The following is a 6,471-nucleotide window of genomic DNA, read 5'->3' as shown; positions in this document are numbered from 1 at the left end:
TCCCTGGCAAGTGCAAGGGTCTCAGTTCAATCCCTAGTTCCACCAAAAAAAAAAAAATAATAATAAATTTTAAAAAAAAGAATAGGAAGGCATGTGTTTTAACTTACTTATCTACTTTGTGAAGAAGCAGAGTACATATTTTTCAACAAATACTGTAAGAAATCATTTCTATCAGGGAATCCTACTATTTCGGAGTTTACAGCAGCCATTTTTTTCTATAGGCCTGGCCTTATAATGAGACCTACAATCAATGAACAGAGTAACAAATGCAGTGGGAATAATTTGATCCTGGGATGACAGATGCAAGGTGGCAGCATTCAGGTGCCAAGAGACCGCATGGTTATTATAATGGACAGCACTACCCAAAGCAGCAATTGCAAGCATCTATTTTGCATGGCTCTATGGCACTGAGTAGCTGTTCCAGTAAGTGAAGTACGTAGGAAGACCACTGAAGTTTTATAATAGGAGCAAGAAGGAGCTAGATGCTGGAGAGATAGCTTTGTGGTCTAAGTGATTGTCTCACAAGAGCAAGGATCTGGATTCAATCCTTGGTACCACATGCCATGCTGGCCCCAGAATCCCAGATGTGCCGTGCTGGTCACCAGAATCAGGCATGGTAGTGCATACCTGTAGTCTCAGTGTTGAGGGAGTTCAGTCAGGAGGATTGCTACGAGTACAACCTGTGTAGTGAGACCCTGTATCAAATACATAATGAATGAATGAATGAATGAATGAATGAATGAATGAATGAATGAATAAGTAAATAAGTAAGTAAATAAATAAATGATTAAAAGATTAAAATTAAAACATTCTAGATTAAGCAAACAAAAATTTAACCTAGATTGTAAAATTTAGAATCATGACTCATCCATAAATTTTCCAACTTGAGTTAAATTCTACATTTAGAACCTCTTGAGGGAAGGAAGGGCAGGGACTCTGGTACACTACAAGAAGTTTAGACTGTTAATCTTTCATTGGGTCCTCTCCAAAAGAGAACTCTGGACTTACCCCAAGATAATTGCATAAGGGATAAACAAATCAGGTCTTTCAGGGACTAGTGGACAATGGTTCTGAAAAGAAAGTCATTAAAAGAGACCAAACACACCTTTTGTGACCCATAGTTGGAATAGGAGTTTGTATAGTCTAAGTGACAATTTGTATCAGCTGCCTTTCACGGAAAACCCTGTGGAAGCTAAGCCATCCTGTGGTATTTCCTCAGGTCTAGAAGGTGTGAGCAGGATGAGCACACTCAGCACTGGTGGAATTCCACACCGGTTCACTGCCCATGGACTGTGAACCATTGTAGTGGGAAAGGGCCATCAGAAGCCACTGGTACTGCCTCTGCCTGGGAAAATCCTAAGCCAAAGACATTCTGCACTTCTGAAAAGATTGTCAAGATGAGTGGCATCGCTTGAGGTTCCAGGGGGTGCAAGGATAAGGATCCCTGTGGCATCCTCATTCAAATTCAGTATTTTGTTTTCCAAATGGAGAAAATTTTACTAGACAGGGCTCCATTGTTTAGGAAAATTAACACATCTTTGATGCCTGGTATTGATCTGAATGCTGCCTCCTAAGGATTGCATTAGCTGGCAAGGTGAACAATACACTGTCACTACCTCAGGTGTATACCCGGTTCCACCCCTATGTCACAATTCAGTCTGCAGGAATCTTAATCACTTGTCTATTGCCTTAATGCCACTATGCTGTCTAGTCTAGTGAGTAGAAATAGCAGCTACTCTGTACTTGTTGGTGAGACGACTGGGTACTAGATGTACAGGAAAGCAATGTGACAAAAAAGTTAGGGGCATCTTTCCTCTGTGAAATTCCTAGTTCTGTATTACAGATCACACTGAAAAGTCTTCCAAAGTCAAGGATAAACTCTTTCATCTGGCCTCTCCCACAACCAAAATAAAATCAATTAGTAATTCAATCAATAAACCAAAACACTTCAAAACACATAGGAACCCTTGGAATTTAGTTTTTGTGTGTGTTATTCTGGGCCAGTTCACAAAGGACTTGAAAAGCTGCTAGGTTTGAGTGTGTCCAGTTAGCTTTCCAACAGGTCTGGCAGCTGGGTAAACATCTCTCCGTGTGGGCCAGATGGTCCAGCAGATCCCATGGTACATGGAGTACCAGGTAGGCAGTGGTGCTATAGGGAGTATCTAGTGGGCCTCACAAATGACACAGGTGCATATGTCACAGGGCGGGTGCTAGGGCTTTGCAATAAAGCACTGTCATGCTCCTCACATAACTATTCTTTGGAAAACAACTCTGGCTGATTCTACCCTCAGAAGAGACTAAAACTTAATAGTTCCACTAGCTACCACATGGCCATAGCTGGATGCTGTCTGATTCAATACAAGCTAAATTTGGGTGTGCACAAAAGCAGTCAATCATGCAGTGGACATGTTGTATACAGTAGAGCTATATGATGCCATTCAAAGTTACAGTCTTGGAGAATGAATGCGTTTTAAGGAGTTGCTCTTGGGTACCAAGTTGAGAAAGGTCAGACTTCTGATGGTTAATTATACAATGAATGTGTTAACTTCATTGAACTGGGAGTGCCCAAATAATTGTCTATGCATAGTGTCTGAATTTTCTGGGTGTCTTTCTGCATGAGATTAACATTGGAACTAGTATATATAATGGGCTAACTCACATTTTAGGCTATATGGGTGTAAATCTTGTGCTTTCTGTTATAAATGCATACCCACCCATTGTTTTAGATTGTTTTAGTAAATAGTGGCTGTTACCCGTAGTTTGCTAGATAAAACTCACCAATACCTTTAAACAAAGGCTTCTAACTCCTTATAACCTTCAGGCTATGCAAGGCTGCCTGCAGGTACTCAGGTGCAAATTAACCAGAAACTGAAACAACAGCCCCAGGAAATGTAGTTCAAGTCCTGGTCCCAATCACTCTAAAAGCTTTATTTTGTGTCAGACAGTAAATTTGCTTATCAAACGCAATGTGATTCCAAGGTTTAAAACCCCTTCCTGCTTCTTGGGCTGCCGCCCTTTCGGTCCTCTCCTGCGTGAGAGCAGACTGGGGGGCCCTGAGCTCAGTAATAAACGGCTTTCCAAATTCCAACCTGGCTGATCTGGTTCCTATTCTGAGTGACCCATAACAGTATACTCAATAAAGCAATTTGATTTCACGTATACAGATAAACATCACCCCAGAAAAAAATGGCTGTCATAAAGAAATCAACCAACAACAAATGTTGGAGAGGCTATGGGGAAAAAGATACCGTTTTCAATTGCTGAAGGGAATGTGAACTAGTGCAACCATTATGGAAATCAGTGTGGAGACTCTTTAAAAAACTAGGACTGGAAATACCATTCAATCTAGCTATTCCCCTACTGGGAATTTTCCAAAAAGAACTGAAAATGTCACATCATAGTGATATATGTGCACCTATGTTTATAGCAGCACCATTTGTGATAGCCAAATCTTGGAAACAACCAAAATGCCTGTGACCTGAGGAATGGGTGAAACAGATATGCTATTTTTATACAGTGGAGTATTATTCAGCTACAAAGAATGATAAACTTGAAGCCTTCATATATAAGTGGATGCCACTTGAAGATATACTCATAAGTGAAATAAACCAGAAACACATGTGTAAATATCATATAGTCTCCTTAGTGTAAGAACTCAAAAAAGAAGAAATAAAAATTGAAAGTTATAACACACTTAAAAGGAAAGCAAGAACTTAAGGACTAAACAATGAAGAGAGGGCAAGGAGAAAAGCTAGGAAACATGGCAGGGGCAAAGTTATACATTTATATACACAAGAAGGTTGAGGCAATGATCCTGAGCATCTTCAGCAGGTCCTTGTAACTAGCAGTTGATTGGTAGGATTCTCACCCTGACTAACTATATATGCTTATACCTATGAACTTAGCAACTGCACTGAGGATAGCAATGTGTAATACTAGGGCCATTCTTGCAATCCCTGTCATTCTGGTCTTCTAAATACATACTGCTTCTAATGTCATATCAATTACTGCTATACTCTTTCTCTCAAGTAAATGATTGTTAAAAGAAAGGTAATAAATGAAAACAAGAGACAAGAAAAAATGTCAAAGGACTGTCCCTCTACAATGTTGTATATGGTTAAATTTCTAAATATCTGTGGAAAAATATGTAATTATTTCTATTTTTTAGTATTTTTTTTTCACATTCTGTAGGGATTTAAAGTTTAGCATGTCAATGACTGATGGAAAATATCTGTTCCATGTTACATCTAAGGCATTTGATATTCAGACATTGAGGTTAGGCTCAACTGTTTATGTTATAGAGTAATAATATCATTAAGCTTCTCTTCTGGAGGGTTAACAACTTAAGTTTGCAGGCCCAAAAATTAGAGAAATAGAAGGGCTACAAGAACAGTCAATATTTTGGGCCTAGCCTTTCAAGGTCAGTGAGGACTCAGGACATAATTGAACCTGTACTGTAACATCCTGTAACTCAGTGATGTACCATATTTTCTGATCAAGGAGATTATGGGGCCACAGAGGAAAGTGATTGATGATGTAGAGTGTGTCTTAAGAAAATCATATGGAGAGAAAACATTCTCTCAGGCTTTCACAGACAGTAACTTGGCCAAGCAATGGCCATCACTCATCCACATGGCTAAGACTGACAAAGATCTACAAAGTGCGGTACAGGGTTTCAGGGTAAATCCTGAGGGGATTTGACTGACCTTGTCAGATACAAGAGTTACATTTTTAGTTATATAGTTCTTGCTTTAACTTGGTCTTTACCATCCAGCAGAAAAGTGTAAACAGGAGGTATGAAAAACAAAGCGATATTAATATGCTGAGCTGTAAAATGCTCAAGTCAACAACTTCTGACATTGTCAGTTCTGTGGATAACCCACTACTATTATGGATTATTGAACTATGTTGGATTATTTTGCTGAATTCATGTACCTACATTATTTGAGTGGCAATAGAATACCCATCTCTGACAAAACTAAACAAAAACGAGAGACATAAATGAAGGACCATTTTGTAGTGAAAAAAATATATATGTCTGTATATGCAAAATAGCATAGATATACAGCTACTTTCTCTTAGTTCAATGAGAAGAAAGATGTGTACTATTAATACTTAGACAAGATATCATGTCTGCATCTTGTACTATGAATGACTACTAAGAAGACAAACTGCAATGTATTAATTATTATAACTGTCCTACTAACCAGTTTTTAAACTGTCTCATTGCTATTTCTTTCTCAATAAAATTAATTAAAAAAGAAAAAAAAAGAGATGATCATCAAAAATCCATTGAGGGCCTAAGTGGAAAAAAATGTAAAGGAAAGCAGAATCTGTCTTTTCCGTCCAACCACTTGGGCTGCAATGTCTAGGGTTTCCTTTCACCGTGTGGCTCCTGGTTCTCAGAACTTCTGGTCCTGACTAGAATCTACATCACCAAAACTCCAGCTCTCCTGCCTTCAGAGTGTGGCTCCAGTTTCCAGTTTCCCAAGTCTTTAGCTTGCAGAGAGAGAATTGTGGCACCAGTCTCCACATACACATGAGCCCATGTACAAGAGCTATTTCCCAAACACTGTGTGTAAATCTATGTATGTAGGTCAATATCCCAGATCCCCATATTTTTAGGAGACATACATTTCCTACTGATTCTGTTTCTCCGGAAATCCCTGACTAATATATGAAATTGCATTCTGGGTCACCACACATATTCTTCAATGTGACATAAAGCCCAAAATTGGTATAAACCATATTGCATGTTTGCTTGTTGGCTGATTGATATAGTTTATATAATTAAAACATCTTTTGAATGGATATTAAAATATTTATTTTCCTACTGATTCTCATAGAGTAACAGTCCAAAATCTGCCAGAAAACAGACATGATGGATCGACAGCATGACAGCTGCCCTGACAGCACAATATTTTGTGCAATACAATCCCTGAAATAGATTACTGTGAGACCTCTTAGCAAATCCTACAATTTTGGGTTGGCAGTACATTTTGGATCTCAGTTCACTGTAAGTTTCTGTCTAAATGAAGATCCAGCTTTCTTGTACCTTCTGCCTTTTGAGAGGTTTTTCTTTTTCTTCTTGGATTAAATTTGGCAACAGTTAGGTTTACCTTTGCATCCTAGAAGAATTGAACATTTCAAAAATTGTGCCTAGCCTTTCATTTTAAGGTATTTTCTTTTTTCAATGAGTAGTTTTATTTCTGTGAGTCATTTTTCAGTTAGAGCAATTATATTGTCTGGGGTAAATGCAATGATGGAAATTTAAACATGGTATAATTAAATATCCATTTGCTAAACCTCAGAAGAAAAATCTCTTTCCCCTTAAGCATCTACCTACATTTAAAAAAAAATGGCTGTAAGTTGACATATAACTGCTACAAAATTAGAATGTGTAGAATGTCAAAACACACAGATTTCCTCTTACTGGTTTCTCACAATAATTCCAAGGTAGTAAACATTCAT

This window comes from Octodon degus, unplaced genomic scaffold (assembly GCF_000260255.1).
Source record: "Octodon degus isolate 3935 unplaced genomic scaffold, OctDeg1.0 scaffold00102, whole genome shotgun sequence".
Lineage (NCBI taxonomy): Eukaryota > Metazoa > Chordata > Mammalia > Rodentia > Octodontidae > Octodon > Octodon degus.
The sequence above is the reverse complement of the archived record's forward strand: the minus strand, read 5'-3'. Positions refer to the sequence as shown.